General features: G+C 49.5%; 1 protein-coding gene across 10 annotated transcripts in view; it reads left to right on the top strand.

Moving 5' to 3' along the window:
• The window catches only part of NCMAP (non-compact myelin associated protein), a 64726-nt gene that overhangs the window by 13486 nt on the left and 30106 nt on the right, over positions 1 to 21134 (top strand). The gene's annotated exons all lie outside the window — the stretch shown is intronic.

Below are 21134 nucleotides of genomic sequence, written 5' to 3'. Positions count from 1 at the left end.
CTGAGTAGCTGGGATTACAGGCACCTGCCATCATACCCGGCTGATTTTTGTATTTTTAGTAGAGACGGGGTTTCACCATGTTGGCCAGGCCGATCTTAAACTCCTGACCTCAGGTGATCCACCTGCCTCGGCTTCCCAAAGTGCTGGGATTACAGGCATGAGATACCATGCCCGGCCCCAACATATTTCTTGAATCTAGGCTCCACTCTGGCCCTCCCTGGGCACTAGACTTCACTCTGCTGTGACCTTCGGTCTTCCACCCACTCACGAAATCCTACACTTTCCTTCCCTAATGTGCCCGTTCCCACCCCCTCCTCCCCAGACTTCACTCCCCTTGTTCTTCCCAGCTAGACTGGCATTCTTCCCTTCCCACCTCATAAAGTCTCCGTCAAATAATAATAACAATGTGCATTGATTGAGCGGCAGCAGTAAAGTGGAGTGGCCAAAAGCATGAACTCTGGCGTATTTGGCCTAAGTTCCACCTAGTTCTGCCGCTTTCACTGGCTGTGTGACCTCAGGATATTTAGTCTCTCTGAGCCTCAGTTTCTCTACCTGTAAAATGGAAATAACGGTACCCACCTCCTAGGGCTGACATGGAATGAAATGAGTTATACAAATAAAAATGTAAACTATACGAATAAAAGCTTATTTATAAAGTGTTCAGAAAAGTGCTTGGCACATAGTAAGTGCTCATTAAATTCTCCTCTTCAAGCCTTCAAAACGTGGAGCAGACTCTGAAGTCAGATTCTTTGGGGTCACGTCCTTCCTCAGTGGTGACCTTGGACAAGTCACTCAACCTCCTGGGGCCTCAGTTTCCTCACTTAAAAAAATTTTTTTTGAGACAATTTTTCTTGCTCTGTGACCCAGGCTGGAGTACAGTGGCACAATCACGGCTCACTGCAGCCTTGAACTCCTGGGCTCAAGTGATCTCCCACCTCAACCTCTAGATGGGACCACAGGTATGAGCCACCACGCCTGGCTAATTTTTTTTTTTTTTTTTGTAGAGACGGGGTCTCCCTATGTTGCCCAGGCTGCTCTCGAACTCCTGAGCTCAAGCAGTCTGCCCACCTTGGCCGCCCAAACTGCTGGGATTACAGGCGTGAGTCATCATGCCCGACCTAGAAATTTTCACAAACAATACGCTTTTTGCTTAGGGTGGAGAGACACTCAAATAAACATAAAGTAAGTTAGACCCCATCTCTACCAAAAAGAAAAAAGTAAAAATTAGTCGAGTGCAGTGGCGTGCACCTGTAGTTCCAGCTGCTTGGGAGGTGCAGATGAGAGGATCCCTTGAGCTGGGAAAGTCAAGGCTGCAGTGAGCCGTGATTGCACCACTGCACTCCAGCCTGGGCAACAGAGTAAGATCTCACTCAAAAACCAAATACATAAACAAACAAACAAACAAACAAAGTACTTAACAGGGGGCTTAGCACTTAGAACTAAGTACATACAAGCTATTATTATAGTCCTAGGATTCAGATCCAGGTCAGTCTGACCCCACAGCCAAAGAGTTTAATGACCCCATGGTGCCACTCAAATTCCACTGCTCCAGGTGGCCTGCCCTCCCCCAGGCCCCTGCTCAGCACCCTCAGCCTCTGAGCTCACAGCACCTCTTTGTTAGTGTCGCATCTGCTTCCTGGTGATGCAGACCACACATGGGGGAAGGCACATGCCAGGTGCCCTGTGCCCAATCCTTGCTCAGTGCCACAGTCTCTAGCTCCTAATATATGATTAATGGATATTTCCTGAATGAATGAATGTATGAACAAATGAATGAATTGGTGTTGGTAGGGGGAGGGTATGGGTGGTGGACACTTACCACCCAGTCATAATTGCTCCTGGGCGCCTCTGCTATGCCCACCACTGAGCATGGCCTTCATGGTTACAGTCCTATTGGATCCTCATCAAATCCCATTCTGCTTCACACCCAGGGACACTGAGACTTTTCTTGGAGTTCTCAGCGTCCTTGGGTATAAAGCAAAGAGAGAAGGACAGAGTGTGATCTGGTGTTGTCCAATATAATGTGAGCCACATATGTAATTGTAAATGTCCTGGTAGCCACATTAAAAAAGTAAAAAGAGGGCCGGGCACGGTGGCCCAGCACTTTCGGAGGCTGAGGCAGGCAGATCACAGGGTCAGGAGATCGAGACCATCCTGGCTAACACAGTGAAACTTTGTCTCTACTAAAAATACAAAAAATTAGCCAGGTGTGGTGGTGGGTGCCTGTGGTCCCACCTTCTCAGGAGGCTGAGGCAGGAGAATGGCGTGAACCCAGGAGGCAGAGCCTGCAGTGAGCCGAGATGGCGCCACCCGCACTCCAGTCTGGGCGACAGAGCGAGACTCCGTCTCAAAAATAATAATAAAATAAAATACAAAAATTAGCCAGGCATAGTGGTAGATGGCTGCAATCCCAGCTACTTGGGAGGCTGAGGCAGGAGAATCACTTGAACCCAGGAGGCTGGGGTTGCAGTGAGCCGAGATCACGGCATTGCTCTCCAGCCTGGGTGACAGAGCAAGACTCCATCTTAAAAAGAAAGAAAAAAGAAACAGGGTAAATTTTGATATTTTATATAGCTCAGTGTATTCCAAATATGAACATTTCCACATGTAATCAACAGAAAAAAATCATTATATATACATTATATATAATACATATTATATATGTGCATTATATATAATACATATTATATATATGCATTATATATAATACATATATACATATATACGCGTGTGTGTGTGTGTGTGTGTGTATTTTTTTTTCTTTGAGATGGAGTCTCGCTCTGTCACCGAGGCTGGAGTGTGGTGGCACGATCTCAGCTCACTGCCTCTGCCTCCCAGGTTCAAGCGATTCTCCTACCTCAGCCTCCTGAGTAGCTAGGGTAACAGGTGCACACCACCACACCTGGCTAAGTTTTGTATTTTTAGTAGACACGAGGTTTCACCATATTGGCCAGGCTGGTCACAAATTCCTGACCTTAAGTGATCCACCTGCCTTGGCCTCCCAAATTGTTGGGATTACAGGCGTGAGCCACCAGGCCCAGCAGAAAAAAATTATGAATGAGATGTTTTACATTCTTGTATTTTGTCCTAAATCCTTGTAATCCCATGGGCATTTTGCGCTTAAAATACATTGTAACTCACAGCAGCCACATTTGAGAGGCTCAAATAGCCACGTGTGACCAGGGGCCACCACACTGGACAGCACAGATCTAGATGCTGCCAGGTGGTGAAAGCCTGGCTGAGGACTGGGACTTCATTCACCTTAGCTGATGAGTAGCCACCCAAGGTTGGGGCAGTGGCGAGCATGGTCAGATGTGTTTCTAGAAAGTCCTCTGGGGTGGCTGTACAGCTGATGGATTTTAAGGTGAGAGGGCTTTTCTATCCTCTCCACCGTAGGGTGGATGGATCACACTGAGGGGGTCCCCACTGGGATATGACTTGGAGGTGGAGATGGGCTCCGCATCCCCAAGAAGGACTCTCCTGTCCAAGGTAAATGTCAGGTCTGAGGCTCCAACCCCCATCAGCCCCTTCCTTCCTGTGCCTCTGACCTGCTCTTTCCCGAGGCAGTCAGTGGTCACTGAATGGTGCAGGTTGGGGCTGAGCCTGGCACCTGCTATGGTTCATGGGTAACAGATATGGTTCTGGGTAGCTCAGTGAGGAAGTGAAGAACCTGCTAGCCCCGCCTGGCCAAGCTCCCCCTGCCAGGCCAGCTCTGGACACACCAGCCCACAGATGCACACTCGCTTACACACTTGCCCACACACTCACTGCCCCTCCCCACTGCTCAGCCCCCTCCCCCTAGAAGTACACAGGTCCCCTGGAGAGCTCAGCATACCAGCACACCAGCACACCCACCACATCCTTCTCCAGACCTCTTTCCTGCTGATGTTTGCATTTCCTGAACCCCCGGCTCACACTTGCCTCACACGTTCCGCACGTCCTAAAAGTCTCTTCCACTTTTCCTCTGACACGTCAAGGAGCGGGCAGGATGGGTGCTGCCAGGCCCTGGTTTGGGAAGCAGAAAACTGGGTCCCAATCGTGCCCCAGTAGCTCTGTGATTTTGGACGATTTACTCAGTCTCTCAGAGCCTCAGTGACCCTGGGTGTGAAGCAGAATGGAGTTTGATAAGGATCCAATGGGACTGTGAACATGAAGCCTGTGCCCAGTGGTGGGCATGGAAGAGGCGCCCAGAAGGAACAACCATGACTGGGTGGTAAGTGTCCATGCCCTACACCCCAGGTCTAGGAAAGCCAGGCCCTGCTCACACACCTCCACGCCTGTCTACGGGGCAGACCTGGGTCCTCCCAGCCTTCACACTTGAGGTTCTCCCGGGTCCCATCAGCCTTCAGGGACAGGACTCATATCACATTGAAACCAGGCGGTTCGGCTCAAGCACGGACCCCTGAGCTCAGCTCTGTAGAGGGCGAGGCGTCAGTGTCTATGATGGTTAATTTTAGGTATCAACTTGACCGGGGCTGGGCGCAGTGGCTCACGCCTGTAATCTCAGCACTTTGAGAGGCCAAGGTGGTGGATCACGAGGTCAGGAGTTTGAGACCAACCTGGCCAAAATGGCAAAACCCTGTCTCTACTAAAAATACAGAAATTAGCCAGGCGTGGCAGTGCGTGCCTGTAATCCTACTCAGGAGGCTGAGGCAGGAGACTCACTTGAACCTGGGAGGCAGAGGTTGCAGTGAGCGAAGATCGCACCATTGCACTCCAGCATGAGCGACATAGCAAGACTCTGTCCCCCCTGCAAAAAAGAAACGAAAACAAAAACTTGACTGGACTGAGAAACCTAGAAACCAGCCAGGCCTGGCGGCTCACACCTGTAATCTCAGAACTTTGGGAGGCCAAAGTAGGAGGCTCTCGTGAGCCCAGGAGTTCGAGATCAGCCTGGGCAACATAGGAAAACCCCATCTCCACAAAAAATATAATTAAAATTAGAAAAGAAACCTAGAAACCTGGTAAAGCATTATTTTGGGGTGTGTCTGCGATGGTGTTTCCAGAAGAGATGAACGAGCGAGTCTGAGTGAACTAGATAGGGAAGATCTGCTCTCAGTGTGGGTGACACCACGCACTCTGCTGGGGACCCAGAGAGGACAAAAAACAGAAAAAAGGGGGAATGTGTCAGTCTAGCTCCTGGAGCTGGGATACGCTCATCTCCTGTGTTACACAGCAGAACTCTAGGTCCCCCGGCCCTTGGACTCTAGGGCTCACACAGTGGCCCCCAGGTGCTCAAGCCTTCAGCCTGGGACTGAGAGGGTTTTTGTTTGCTTGTTTGTTTGTTTGTTTTTGAGACGGAGTCTTGCTCTGTTGCCTAGGCTAGAGTGCAGTGGTACAATCTTGGCTCACTGTAATCTCCGTTTCCCGGGTTGAAGTGATTCTCCTGCCTCAGCCTGCTGAGTAGCTGGGATTGCAGGTGCTGCTGAGTAGCTGGGATTGCAGGTGCATGCCACCGTGCCCAGCTAATTTTTGTATTTTTAGTGGAGACAGGGTTTCACCGTGTTGGCCAGGCTGGTCTCGAACTCCTGACCTCAAGTGATCTGCCCACCTCGGCCTCCCAAAGTGCTGGGATTACAGGTGTGAGCCACCGCACCCGGCCAATGGGACTGAGAGTTATATCGTTGGTGTCCCTGGTGCTGAGGCCTTCGGGCTTGGACTGAGCCATGCTCCTTACGTCCCAAGGTCCTCAGCTTGCAGATGGCCTGTCACCGGACTTCTCAGCCTCTGCAATCGCATGAGCCCATTCCCCTAGTAAGTCCCCTCTTCTGCATCTGTATAACCTATTGATCCCGTCTCTCTGGAGAACCCTGACATATACCATGTCCCAGGACTCTGAGCTCTGCAGCAGATTCTTCAGAGACAACATGAGAGGACCAGTAGACATTGGAGACGGTGTCCAGGACAGGTCAGCTCTGAGAGGACCCTGAACCAGCAGTACCAGGACCACTAAGCACAGTAGACAAGGCCCAAAACACATTTTTTTTTTTTTTTTTTGAGATGGAATCTTACTCTGTCGCCCAGGCTGAAGTGCAGTGGCATGATCTTGGTTCACTGCAACCACTGCCTCCCGGGTTCAAGCAATTCTTCCACCTCAACCTCCCAAGTAGCTGGGATTACAGGCACCCACCATCATGCCTGGCTAATTTTTGTATTTTTGTAGAGACATGGTTTTAACATGTTGACCAGGCTGGTCTTGAACTCCTGACCTCAGGTGATCCGCCCACCTTGGCCTCCCAAAGTGCTGGGACTACAGTCATGAGCCACCATGCCTGGCCAAGGCCCATAATACTTTTAAGGGCCCATTATGATGTTTTAATTTCTGGGAGGCGGAGGTTGCAGTGACCCGAGATTGTGCCACTGCACTCCAGCCCGGGCGACAGAGCGAGACTTCATCTCAGATTAAAAAAAAAAAAAAAAGATGTTTTAATTTCTTTAAAATCAAGCAGGGGAAAGAACTTTTAGAGCAGAAAAAAAGTTTCAGTTTTTTTCCCTCAGGTTGGAAAAAAAATAAAATTTTTAGAGCCCACGAAAACGGATTGTGCGGGGAGGGCCCCCAGAAGTCACAATGCACCCGGCTGAGTCTTCATTCGTTCAGACAGGTTTGTTGGGCGGGTGCTTTCTGTCAGCTCTTATTTGATCCTTATAATCCAGATGAGAAAATGAGGCTCCTGGAGGGCGAATAATTTGTCTACAACAGTGAGTTTAAAGGTGGCAGAGGCAGAATCTGAACCTAGGTCCATCTGAGTTCAAATCCTTGTCTTCACCAAGCCACACTGGGCATTTGCAAGCTCATCATTGTATTTAACCCAGTCCTCACAGATTAGGAGCAATTGCCCCATTTTAAAACTGAGGAAACTGGCCAGGCATGGTGGCTCACGCCTGTAATCCCAGCACTTTGGGAGGCCGAGGCGGGCAGGTCACCTGAGGTCAGGAGTTCGAGACCAGCCTGACCAACGTTGTGAAACCCCTTCTCTACTAAAAATACAAAATTACCCAGGCGTGGTGGCACATGCCTGTAACTCCAGCTACTAGGAAGGCTGAGGCAGGAGAATCGCTTGAACCCAGGAGGCAGAGGTTGTGATGAGCTGAGATCGCACCATTGCACTCTCAAAAAAAACCAAAAAACACAAAACTGAGCAAACTGAGGCCTGGAGAGGAGAGTGCCTTGCCCATAGTCACTTGGCTAGTTAGTGAAGGAGTCGGAACTAGCTCCCTCATCCTGATCCTCTCTGTACAGCCGCATTGCCCCATCCAGATCTTCTCCTGCCTTCCCTCACTGTCCCCACCCTCCACCCTCGCCACTGCCACCCTGCACAGATGGCTCCCCTGCCTGTTCCCCCACCTCCCTTTCTTGGTCCAGTTTCCCAGCCATAGAAAGGCCAGTTAGGTCCGTGCAACATCCACATCCCACTTCCTGACAAAGCTAGGGGCTGGCACTGCTGCTTGAGAGGGTGGGAAGAAAAGACAGGCGGCAGGCCAAGGTGAGAGTGTAGGTTTAAATGACACCGCAGGTCCCCCAGACAAACGCCCCTCTGTATCTCTGGGCCTATTGTGACTGGCCACTGGCCAGCACACACCGCGGGCAGCTTGAACGGCTGGGATTGTTTCCCCAACTCCTGTCCTCTCTGGAGTCCAGTGACTGCCAGGCCCAGGCTTGGCAGGAAAGGGGAGGGGTGTTCCTTCTGGAATGGACGGTGTGGAGGCAAACAAGCCTCGGGGAGGGTGAGGGACCACGTCCTGAACCAAGTGAGAGGCTGGAAGAGTCACAAGGAGGAAGGGGCCGGAGAGGGAGATCCCTGGTCCCCAGCTGTTCACTTTGCAGGAGGGCAAACTGCAGTCCAGACAGAACAAGTGGCCTGCCCGAGGTCACACAGCAAGTAAGTAACAGGGGTGAGACTAGCATCCAGAACTCCTAACTCCAGCCGAGGGTTCTTGCCCTCCATCTCAGGCCTCTCTTGGAGTTTTCAAGGTGACTGTGTTAAGCAGGTGAGGCAGTGAGCCCCATAGACCAAGACCTTGGGGCTCAAAGAAAGGATGTCATGTAGGGCAGGTGGCTCACACCTGTAATCCCAGCACTTTGGGAGGCCGAGGCAGGTGGATCACCTGAGGTCAGGAGTTCAAGACCAGCCTGGCTAATGTGACGAAACCCTGTCTCTACTGAAAATGTAAAAAAAAAAAAAAAAAAAAAAAAAATTAGCTGGGTGTAGTGGCGGGCACCTGTAATCCCAGCTCCTCAGGAGGCTGAGGCAGAATCACATGAACCCAGGAGGTAGAGATTCCAGTGAGCCAAGATCGTGCCACTACACTCCAGGCCTGGGCAACAGAGCGAGACTCCGTCTCAAACAAATGAACAAAAAAAAGGATGTCACATGCTAAAATTAAAGAGCACTAGATTTCCTAGAATTTCATATTAAAATGCAGATACTCCCAGAGAATTGTCATCCTTAACTCATTAATAAATACTTTGAGGTTAGCCAAGCCCTTCAATAAGGCAGAGAAAGAGACAGAGAAACAAAAGCGAGGCCACCGAAAGATTCATTAGGGATAAACTCAAATTTTTGGAGTTTGTAAGAAGGCACTGGCCTTGTTTTTCTGTTTTTGTGTGTGTGTGTATTTGTTTGTTGTTGTTGTTTGTTTGTTTTTTGTTTGTAGAGATGGGATCTCCTGTATTGCCCAGGGTGGCCTCCAGCTCCTGGCCTCAAGTGATCCTCCCACCCTGGCCTCCCAAAGTGCTGGGGTTACAGGCTTGAACCACCGCGCCTGGCCTGGCCTTGATTCTGGATGTCCACACACCTGGTTCCAAAGAGATTGCTGGGCCGGGCGCGGTGGCTCAAGCCTGTAATCCCAGCACTTTGGGAGGCCGAGACGGGCGGATCACGAGGTCAGGAGATCGAAACCATCCTGGCTAACACGGTGAAACCCCGTCTCTATTAAGAAATACAAAAAACTAGCCGGGCGAGGTGGCGGGCGCCTGTAGTCCCAGCTACTCGGGAGGCTGAGGCCGGAGAATGGCGTGAACCCGGGAGGCGGAGCTTGCAGTGAGCTGAGATCCGGCCACTGCACTCCAGCCTGGGCGACAGAGCGAGACTCCGTCTCAAAAAAAAAAAAAAAAAAAAAAAACCCAAAGAGATTGCTGGCACTCATTTGGATTTGAATTTTTTCCTGCACTTCCATCCCCAGTTTTTTTTTCTCAGAAGTTGTCAGTTGCCCTGTTCATGGCATAGATATCAACTACATCTACATAGTCTTGCTTTTTGTAGGTGGCAGAAGTAACTCAGAAACCTGAGTTTGAGCTTTTGGGAGACTTAGTGCCTTCCAACAGCAGGGTGGTTGCAAGGAAAGCTTGAGGGAGAGACGCGTGGGCCAGGGAGGGGATCTCACAAGTTGCCTCCCGGCCATGGCTCCTTTAGGGGTGGTTTGGTTCTTGCTACTGCTGTTACCCATTTTGTTTTGAATGAATTAGAAAGGAGGTCTAAAAAAATGCACCAAATAGGCTGGGCGCAATGGCTCCCGCCTGTAATCCCAGCACTTTGGGAGGCCGAGGTGGGTGGATCACTTGAGGCCAGGAGCTGGAGACCAGCCTGGGCAACATAGTGAGACCTTTTGTACTAAAAATACAAAAGTATTAGCCAGGCATGGTGGCATGTGCCTGTAATCCCAGCTACTCAGGAGGCTGAGGCACGAGAACCTGGGAGGCAGAGGTTGCACTGAGCCGAGATCATGCCATTGTACGCCAGCCTATGAGACACTGTCTCAAAAAAAAAAAAGTACCAAATAAATTACCAATGAACCTTCTTCTGTCTATGTGCTCCTGGGGGCTTTGCTGGCCCTCCGTCTCCCCATTTGTAGAAGAGAGGGCAATGGACTCAGGAGTTTTCCAACTGGGGTCTCCAGGATCCTGGGACAAGGAGTTGCTTCCTAGAGCCTCCACAGAGGGTGTGTGGTGTGGTGAAGAGAAATTGGGAGTGCGGCGGGAAGGGGGGTAGCTGGAATAGAAATGAGGGGTTTTAATCCCTAAGCCTGTTGGGGGAGGGAGCTTAGTTTTCTTTTTCTTTCTTTCTTTTGTTTTTTTTTTTTTCGAGACAGGTTCTCACTGTCTCCCAGGTTGGAGTGCAGTGGTGCGATCACAGCTCACTGCATCCTTGACCTCCTGGGCTCAAGTGATCCTCCCATATCAGCCTCCTGAATAGCTGGGACTACAGACACATGCTACCATGCCCAGCTAATTTTTATTTTTTGTAGAGGTTGGGTCCCACTATACTGTTCAAGCTGGCCTCAAACTCCTGGCCTCAAGCAATCCTCCTGCCCCAGCTTCCCAAAGTGCTGGGATTACAGATGAGAGCCACCACACCTGACTGAGCGCTTAGTTTTCTATCATAAACTCATCCCCCGAGCTCCCCAACAGAAGAGAAGAGTAGATCTCCTTTCCATCTAGACAAACACATCAGAAAATCTACAGGTTTCATTTTTAATTTGGCTGACAGAATCTCCCCCACCCCAGTCAGGCTGGTTACCCCTAGACGGTGCCCGGCAGCCCGGACCTCCGCATCTTCTTGCTCCTTCCTGCTGGAGGCTGGAGCCCCTGGTCCCTGGAATCCCTGCCCTTCTCTTGCTTCACCCCTCCCTCACTTTAGTGGGTGCATCCTCTAGGGGCTTCCTGGGAAAAGGTGCATGGGGTAGGGTGGGTTTTTGTTTTGTTTTTTTTTTTTAAAGACTTGCATGCCCAAAAGTGTCCTTTCTCATAGCATCCTGTTCTTGTTTTATAGATGTAATATCTTAGCTGTCTGAATATATTGATGTTTTCTTCTGCTCTGTGCATTGTCTCTACTTGCCTTAAATGCCTCCATCTGTTCATTTGTTTTGTTTGCTATCTGTTTGTCATGCTTGGAACTTTTCTCCTCTCAAAGGTCTGTTGATGGTCCTTGGCTATCTGTTCCTATTTAAGAGTAAGACACAGGCTGGGGGTGGTGGCTCATGCCTGTAATCCTAGTGATTTGGGAGGCTGAGGCCAGAGAATCCCTTGAGTCTGGGAGTTCAAGACTAGCCTGTGCAACATAGCAAGACCCATCTCTACAAAACTAAAAATTTAAAAAGTTAGCCAGACATGGTGGTGGGCACCTGTAGTCCCAGCTGCTCAGGAGGCTGCACTTGGGCCCAGGAGTCCAAGGCTGCAGTGAACTATGATTTGCACCACTGCACTCCAGCCTGAGCAACAGAGTGAGAGTGAGACCTTGTTTCAAAAATAAATAAATAAATAAACAAAAACCCATTCAAAACTCTAGGTGAGGTGGGCAGAGCTTGTCAACTAGCAGCCTCTCCATAGGCCGACTAGACAGAACCTGGCCATTGTATTAGAGGATTCTCTAGTCAATCAGTATCTGTAGATCTATTCCCTTTGACTAGTCAGTTTCCCAGAGCCTAGGCTGTGATATTCCCCTTTTCAGCCAGAGATTAGCCTTTGGCAGAGCTAAGCTTCCCAGACAAATGTGCCTATGAATCACCTGGGGTCTGGCCGAGGGGTAGGTTCTGGCCAGCAGGCCTGAGAGGAGCTGAGAGTCTACATTCCCAACAAAGCACCAGAGCTGCCAGTGCTGCTGATCCATGGACCACACTGTGAGGGCCACAGCCTGCAGCAGCACTGCCCAAAATGACTTGACACAATCCTGTGCTGTCCAGCGCAGGAGCCACCAGCCACAGCGGATGCCGGGCAGCTGAAACGTGGCTAATGCGACTGAGGCACTGCATTTTTAATTGTATTTAAGTGGAATTCATTTTTTCTTTAACTCGCTGTGGCTATATGTGGCTGTCATGTCGGGCAGTGCAGGTCTACCTCCTCCTGGCTATCTCTGCAGAGGGGCAGAACTCACTCTATTCTGCAGGGTGGAGGAGGCCCACAGTGGTGAGGACGGAGGGAAGGGGTGGAGGGGGGCAGAGTGGAGCTGTGCCTTAACTTTTGTCTTCCTCTTTTTTTCGGGGGGCAGGGGGATGGAGTCTTGCTCTGTCATCCAAGCTGGAGTGCAATGGCGTGATCTGGACTCACTGCAACCTCCGCCTCCCAGGTTCAAGCAATTCTCCTGCCTCAGCCTCCTGAGTAGCTTGGACTACAGGCACGTGCCACAACACCTGGCTATTTCTTATATTTTTAGTAGAGACGGGGTCTCACCGTGTTTTGTCAAGTTCCAGCCTGGTCTCGAACCCCTGACCTCAGGTGATCCGCCTGTCTCAGCCTCCCAAAGGGCTGGAATGACAGGCGTGAGCCACCGCGCCCAGCCCGTCTTCCTCTTTTTAGCCCCACCTGGCACCCTGACTTTTAGTGATCTCTGTCACCCACTCACTCCTGAGTCCTTGGGGGGTTTCTTCAGTGGAATCAGCTTTAATTGGTTTCCCCAGTCTGTAGGTTTGGGCCTTGGCCTCTTCCAGGCTGTAAGTCATACTCAGTCATTGGCTTTTCCAGCTTTCAAACCTGGACTGGGCTCTCTCCAGTGTGGTTGTTTTCTCTTCTGTTCCCTTTGGCCTTGAGAGTTGATGCCTCTCGATTCTTGATTCCTTTACTGTCATATGTCGGGGGTTCAGGATGAAGCAGAGATGGATACTCATGCTCCATCTGGTTTGTTTAACCAGCCAGAAGTCCTTTCTTCCTTTCTGCTTTTTTTTTTTTTTTTTTTTCGTGATGAGGTCTCGCTGTGATGCCCAGGCTGGAGAGCAGTGGCACTATTTTGGCTCACTTCAACCTCCGCTTCCCAGGTTCAAGCGATTCTCCTGCCTCAGCCTCCCAAGTAGCTGAAATTACAGGCACCCACCACTATGTCTGGCTAATTTTTGTATTTTTAGTAGAGATAGAGTTTCACCATTTGACCAGGCTGGTGTCGAACTCCTGGCTTCAAGTAATCCACCTGCCTTGGCCTCACAAAGTGCTGGGATTACAGGCATGAGCCACTGCGACCGGCCCCTGCTTTCTTTTGTTTAAAAGATGTATCCCAAACTTTGTTTATGTCAAGATAAGGCCAACCAGCATTCATCCTTCTTACCTGTAAGTTTCCTGCAGACAGGAAACTCGTTGTGTTCAGTAGCCTAGAGAAACCACCCTAAGTTACTGGACGGCCTCAGAGTAGCCGGGAGAAGTCCAAGGCTCTGCCTGCCTGCGAAAGAGCCCAGCTAACCAACCCAGTGCACTTTCTCTAGTCTGTAAAGGGATTGATGAGGCTCATGGAGGGACAAGACAGCTGAAAGACATGCTTGCAAATCAGAACTGGCTAGGGAGTGCCCTAAAGCAGACAGTCTACTTTAGTAGACATTTACAAGACTAAATCCTTACAAGACAAAAGACCTTCTAAGCCCTTGGCAGGGAGGAACTTTAGAAAGGAAGATTTGAGACTGGTTATGAGTTAACTAGGCAAATAAATCCCACAGATGGGATAGAATTTGGGCTGGCAGGGGCTGGGCTGAAGTGGTCCTTCAGGACAAGATGAACTATAGATACCTTTGAAGTTAGGTTGAAAGTAGGTTGGTGCTAAGACTTACATGAAATCAGCTTGCTCAGCAGGGAAGGAATCAGTCCTGCCCAACTGCCTCTTGAGCCCACTCCCTATTCCCCTACCCCAGCTGGCCCGGCGGCTCCAGGACTCTTCCTCTGTCCATCTGTCACAGCCCTTCCCATGCGCGCCCTCCTGATGTGTTGCTGGTGCCTACCACCCCCTGCACACATCGGATCCACCTCAATGCCTCCCACGGTGCTTGGCCTATGTGTCTGCGTGTAAAGGCAGTGTAGACGAAGCAGGAGTGGATTCAAAGCGCAAAACTTGGGATCAGACAGATAAGACTCCAACTCCTATGTAGGAAGCTGAATAATGGCCTCCCAAAGAACATCCTAATCCCCCAAACCTGAGACTATGTTAGTTTACACAGCAAAAGGAACTTTGCAGATGTAATTAAGTTAATGACTTTGAGGTGAGGAGACTATCCTGGATTAGCTGAGTGGGCCTAATGTCATCATAAGGGTCTTTATAATCGGAAGGCAGGAGGGTCAGAGAGAGAGGAGGAGATGTGATGATGGAAGCAGAGATCAGAGAGAGCAAGGTAAGATGATGCTACGCTGCTGGTCTGAAGATGGAGGAAGAAGCCACGAGCCAAGGAATGCAGGCAGTTTGCAGAAGAAGCAAGAAAAGGCCCAGAAATGAATTCTCCCCTAGAGCCTCCAGAAGGAACACAGCTCTGCTAACACTTTGATTTTAGCCCACTATGACCAACTTAAGAATTCTGACCTCTTAAACTGAAAGAAAATTACTGTGTGTTGTTTTAAGCCACTAAATTTGCAATAACTTGTTAGAGCAGCAATAGGAAACGAATAGATCCGAGCTCTGCCATGTGTCAGCACAGATGCCTTGGGCAAGTTTCCTAACCTCTCTGGGCCTCAGCTCCTTTGTCTGTAAAATAGGAATAATATATCTGAGAAAACATATACAAAGTACTTGGCATGGTAACTCACACGTGAGGCACTTGATCAATGGTAGTAATTGTGCTTTTGGTCATCTCCATTATCATCATTATCACCGTTATTGGTTGTTTATCTGCAGATGTGAAAACGGACTGGACATTTTCCTTCTTATCTAGATCTTCTTGGATAGAGAGAATAGGAAACTGTTAAGAGGCAGGCCAAATAGCGCTACTCCAGTGATTCTCAACCAGAGAAAATTTTGTCTGCCAAAGACTTTTGGAAATGCCCTGTAACATTTTTGGTTGTTACAACTGAGGGGATGCTACTGGCATCTAGTGAGCAGAGGCCCAGGATGCTGCGATGCTGCTGAATATCCCATGATGCACAGGACAGCCTCTCACAACAAAGAATTACCTGGCCTGAATGTCAGTAGTACCAAGGATGAGAAACCCTGCCATACTCTGAGGCCTGGCTGTACCTCTTGGGCTCAAAATATCAACAGGTAGAAAGAAAAGTGAGCAGAGAGTAGCCGGGCATGGTGGCTCATGCCTGTAATCCCAGCACTTTGGGAGGCCAAGGCGGATGGATCACCTGAGGTCAGGAGTTGGAGACCAGCCTGGCCAATATGGTGAAATCCCATCTCTACTAAAAATACAAAAAAAATTAGCTGGGCATGGTGGCACACATCTGTAATCCTAGCTACTCAGGAAGCTGAGGCAAGAGAATTGCTTGAACTGGTAGACAGAGGTTGCAGTGAGCTGAGACTGCGCCACTGCATTCCAGCCTAGGTGACAGAGCAAGACTCCATCTTAGAAAAAAAAAAAGAAAAGAAAAGAAAAGAAAAGTGAGCAGAGTCCTTCCCTAGCAGGGTCACTGACCCTCAGAGTGTCCCCAGGAATACTGCTTACCTCCTGGGGGCCAGAGTCACCGAGGACAGTTTGGAGTAGGAGATCTGAGTTTGAGACTCACCTCTTCCATTGACCTGCTGTTAGATTTTGGGCAAGCCCCTTAACCTCTCTGAGCCTCCATTTCCTATCAGCACAGTGGAGATGAAAAGACCTGCCTCGTTGTGTGGATTGAATGGGGAAGCATGTGAAAGCACAGTGCCTGGCACTTGGGTAGGGACTGCTTGAGTGCTGGCTTCCTTCCCTCCTGGCCTAGAATATCGAGGTGGCATTATTACCCTCTGACATATTCACTGAGGGACATAAACCCATTAACCCTGTGCCTCCCCCTGCCCCACAGGGACAGTGGGACACCTGGAGATTTACGTGGGAGCTCATATGGAGGTCGAGGCCTTTCAAGAGCTGGGTCCTTGGCTTGAGCCCAAAGACCGAGAGACAGATGGAAGCCACAGGTCGCATTCTAGCTCTCAGTCAATCTCCACCACAATGTCCACGGGTCTCTTCCTCCCACCGACATCTGGCACTGTGTGTGCCACACTTTTGGCACAAGCAAAATAAGCCTTGTGACCACTTTCAGCTGGGGTTTCTATTTATAACTCTTAGCACATACAGATGATCATATCTGCAGGTCTTGGGTTAGAAGCTCCGGGAGTCCCCTTTCCTTACAATGCAGGCCACAAAAATCAGAACAAAGGACATCTGAGCCACCGTTTGTCAGGGTGGGTCTTACTTCACAGGTGTGGTGGGCCTGAAGCCCAGACTTCCAGAGCCACAGGCTGCGGCTTTTGCCCTTTGACTGCAGTATGACATTGATCGGGCACCTTTCTGTGGTCAGTGCTGGGCTGGGCATGGAGTGGGCAGTGGGGGTGGGGTTGATGTCCAGTACATGTGATTGAAGAAAAGATTCTGAAAGGAAACAATTCCTTTTCTCATCCTTTTGGTCTGAGTTCCTCAGGACGTAATCCCCTCGGCCCCTCTGGTTTTTTGGTTTTTATTTTATTTATTTGTGTATTGTTCTTTGGTTTAAAACAGACCCACGGCCCTCTTTGAGTCTTCTCAGTCCTATGCGCAGGGTGAGCACTGGTTGAATGGATGGGAGGACAGATGGACAGAAGAACGGGTGGAAGGACTGCGTGCCCAGTGAGTGGGTGGGTGGGTGAGTGGGTGAGTGGGTGGGGGCATGAGTGAATGGCAGGATGAAAGAATGGATGGGTAAATGCAGCAGAAAATGTGCTTCCAACCACAAGGAACACATGTTCAGTATGTGATTGCATATGGCCTCCAATTCGGGGGAGCACTCGGCAGAATTCCTACCCCAACTTTGGGAGCTGTGATACACAGAGCCATGAACAGACAGGGCAGATGGGGTGGGGAGCTTATGATAAGGGACCAAACAGGAATGGAGGGTGAAGGAAGTGGCCATGCAGGATTCAGGTGGCTCGGGTGACTATGCACCCTACAGAGTGCTTGGAAGTTCATTCCCGGGTTTCCTTTCTTGTGCACTGCTGTTGCCAAATCAAAGCCCCTGCATGGAATCTGCCTTGGTCTGTTCCAGTCTCGAGTGCCTTCTAGGAAGGATCGCTGCCTTCCAGAGCGACCTGCTCACGCTGACTTCCCTCTCCTCACATCCCCTGAGTCCATATCTACAAAGAAGAATAAGCTTTTGGAAGACACTGGTTCTTGAGTAAAGCTATGAACAGTTCCATATAACAGAATCACTGGTTGGAAAAGCCCTTAGAGATGATCTCCAAACTGGGCAATTTTACAGGCAGGAAAACCAAGGTCCAGGGAAGGAAGAGGACTTTCCAGGATCAGGTAGCAAGTGAGTGACAAGGGAAATCCTGGTCTTCTGAGTCTCAGGTTATGAATCCACAGCTTGCTCTTCCCCTGTCCAGCCACAGCCCCTGTGCCCCACTGGTCCCATCAGGACTCTCTGGGGGAGATCTCACTATTTCCTCTGTCTCTGCTCTCAGTGGAGATGGAGAGGAAGATCAGGTCCTTCAGAGGTCCTGGTGAATCCCTGCTCAGATCCCCTCCTTGGGACACCAGGCTTCATGGTCTGACTCCCTGACCTCCCTGTTTATATCTAAGTTTGACCAAGTGCAGCCCAAAACTTGACCAGACAGAGAACGGGTATTCAAGCTCCAAAGAGACAGAGCAGGGAGAACACAGACTGGAGTCAGGGAGAGGTGAAGAGAGGCCCGGAACTGGCATGAGCACGCCAGGCACTCTGTTGAGCAGTTATGGTATCTCATTTATTCTCACAACCCCACGAGTTAGGGGGTGTTATCCCTGTTTTACAAATGAAAGAGCGGCTCAGTTTATCAAGCTGGTCAGTGATGAGGCAAAGGTGAAAATCCAGGTCTACCCAACCCCAAAGTCCTTGCTGGATCATGAGCCTCTAGCCAATGTGCTGTGTCACAGCACTGTCATTTCAGCCATCCAGGAGGAGCTGAAATGTCTCTCCTGAGGGTCCAAATCAACAAGGTCAAGGCTAACAGGGATCAATGCAAAGTCCTGATTGTCAAAAAGTCATTTGCACAAATGCAGAATGGAGTCCTGGCGACAGGACAGCAGACCATCATGATATTGTCATCATGAGACTGTTACTGCCACTCTCTTTCCACTTGGCAGTTTATAAAGCCCCTTCACAGCTGGGCGCGGTGGCTCGCACATGTAATCCCAGCACTTTGGGAGGCTGAGGTGGGCAGATCACAAGGTCAGGAGTTCGAGACCAGTCTGGCTAAGATGGTGAAACCTCGTCCCTACTAAAAATGCAAAAATTAGCCGGGTGTGGTGGCAGGTGCCCATACTCCCAGCTACTCGGGAGGCTGAGGCAGAATAATCACTTGAACCCAGGAGGCGGAGGTTGCAGTGAGCTGAGATCGTCCCACTGTATTCCAGCCCGGGCAACAGAGTGAGACTCCATCTCAAAAAAAAAAAAAAAAAAAAAAAAAAAAATCCCCTTCACTTGGTGATCTTGGGGCTTTGGCCATTAACGAGCGTAAGGATAAGTGTGAAAAAGAGTAGGGGGGTGTCTTTCAGTAGGTGGATAGGAGCAGTGTGCTGTGGCTGCCTATAAGGCCAATGAGCTATTTGTTTTTATCAATCCAGGGCAATATCAATAGATACCGTCTACAGCACTGTGCTGAATATATGACATGTTTCATATCATTTAATTCTCACAACGCTGTGGAATTGTGACTATTATAATTCCTATTTCACAGACCAGAAAACTAAGAGGTGAAGAAAGTTGGCCAAGGTCACACAGCTAGTAAATAGCAGAATTCAGGCTCACATCTGATAAGCATCAAGAAACCTGTCATTCTGAACATGTCAGCACCCCTCTGGAGTCATGTGTCCAGTTTTGGGGTCGTTCTTAGGGGAGTCCTTGACACAGAGGAATGAGGAACCCATGAGGGACACCATCACTCGAAGACTTGTTTGAAGAAGCTGAGAATATTTACCCCAGAGAAGAAAATCATCAGAGAACATACAATTGCTGTTTTCAAGGGCAGAAAGCTCCTCTGCTTAAAAACAGATTGGCTTCACAGGATGTTTACCAACCTGCAGCCAACTACTATCGCCACCTATTGGTGGGAGGTAACATTGATGTGGTGATACCGCCTACCCTAACTGCTCTGTTCCAACCGGGAAAGTTTGAATTGAGCCTTTCATATACAAAGGTCAAAGGTGCTTTTCTTTTCTTTTCTTTTCTTTTCTTTTCTTTTCTTTTCTTTTCTTTTCTTTTCTTTTCTTTTCTTTCCTTGTCTTTTCTTTTTTATTTTCTTTTCTTTTATTTACAGGGTTTCACTCTGTAGCCTAGGCTGGAGTGCAGTGGCGTGATCTTGGCTCACTGCAGCCTCTGCCTCCCAGGCTCAAGCAATCCTCCAGCCTCAGCCTCCCAAGTAGCTGTGACTACAGCTGCACACTACTATGCCCAGCTAATCTTTGTATTTTTGTAGAGAAGAGGTTTCACCATGTTGTCCAGGCTAGTCTCGAACTCCTCGGCTCAAGCAATCCACCCACCTCGGCCTCCCAAAATGCTGGGATTATAGATGTAAGCCACCACTCCCCACCACAAAAGTGCTCTTAATCCTGACAGGTTTTCACTTAGAAGAGGTAGCAGGTTTACCTTTGTGGGGAGGTAATTGGCACCAATAAGTAAAAATTACAAGGTGCCAATATGAAGGTCAATTTTCTTTTTCTTTTATTTTTTATTTTTATTTTTGTAGGAGTTTAGGAGCGGGGGTTTAATAGGCAAAAGAAAGAGAAAGAAACAGAAAGTAAAACAGCTCTGTCTTTAGTGAGAAAGATGGGACTTCTGAGAGGAAAAGACTCAATTTTCTTTTTCTTTTAATTTTTTGAAATGGTATCTTGCTCTGTCACCCAGGCTGAAGTGCAGTGGCTCGATCATGGCTCACTGCAGCCTCAAACTCCTGGGCTCAAGCGAATCTCCCACCTCAGCCTCCCGAGTGGCTATGATGACAGGTTCACATCACCACACCTGGACTGAAGGTCAATTTTCTGACCATTAAAACATCCCAATATCTCCAGGAGCTGCTTGGGAGTAGTGAGCCACTTAAGTGGAGGAGATCAAGTCCTGCTAAGTCTCCCCTCTCTCAGGAGATTGGGAGAAATCAATCCCAATGTTTTGGTGGGTCGAGGGCTTTCGTGGGTTACCTGCTCTGAGTTACAGGTGGCCGTTTGAGGAGCGGTCTGCCAGGGTGGGTAGTCTCTCTATTGTCTTATCCAGGGAGGAACTTGTAAGCCAGGCCAGAGGGAGAGGGGGTACCCCTAGGGCAAAGCTTCAGGGGAGATATTTTGGACAGGTGGGGTCGACAGCATTTATCTTCCAGATTCGGCTCTTAGACTTGGTCAAGAGCTAGTCGGAGAAGGATGGATCCGTGAATAAATGGTTATGACCCGCCATCACTTTCCAAACTCACCTCCCACACAGGCCTTTGTAAACAACCCAAGAAAACAACAGGTCCCTTGTAGATTCCGTAAATGTGATCGAGGCTCTGCTGAAGCCAGAGGCTCACAGTGTGGCTAAGGGCAGGAGTCGTTGGGTAGGAGTCACGGTCAGGGTCAGGGGCCTGGGACAAGGGCCCTCGTCTGTCTGCTGAACCCTGGCCTGTGTGGGTTTTTTCATCAAAGCCCCACATTGATCCAGGTGGCCCTGGATGCTGGGCCACCTGTGCCTTGTGGATTTGCTAGGAGGGTTTTTTTTGTTTTGTTTTGTTTTTTTTTTGAGACAGAGTCTTGCTCTATCGCCCAGGCTGGAGTGCAGTGGCTCAAGCTCGGCTCACTGCAAGCTCCGCCTCCTGGGTTCAGGCCATTCTCCTGCCTCAGCCTCCCGAGTAGCTGTGACTACAGGCACCCGCCACCACGCCCGGCTAATTTTTTGTATTTTTAGTAGAGACGGGGTTTCACCATGTTAAGCAGGATGGTCTCGATCTCCTGACCTCGCGATCCGCCCACCTCGGCCTCCCAAAGTGCTGGGATTACAGGCGTGAGCCACCACGCCCGGCCGCTAGGAGGGTTTTTGAAGAAGGAACTGTGAAATTGAACAGACCCTGGCTTGAATCCTGGCATGGTTTTCATATCAGCCATGTGAAGTTAAGGCAGTTGCTTCTCTGCTGCGAGCCTCAGATTCCTCATCTGCAGAATGGGCAAAGTGCCTGTGCCCTCCTTACTGGATCGGTATGAGGATTAAGTGAGCTCTCCATCATAAAGCGCCGAGTGCAGTGCCTGACACACAGTGCATTATTATTATGATTAAATTAGCC

This window comes from Macaca mulatta, chromosome 1 (assembly GCF_049350105.2).
Source record: "Macaca mulatta isolate MMU2019108-1 chromosome 1, T2T-MMU8v2.0, whole genome shotgun sequence".
Taxonomy (NCBI): domain Eukaryota; kingdom Metazoa; phylum Chordata; class Mammalia; order Primates; family Cercopithecidae; genus Macaca; species Macaca mulatta.
Note: the sequence above shows the minus strand (reverse complement) of the source record. Positions and strands in the feature narration are given on the sequence as shown.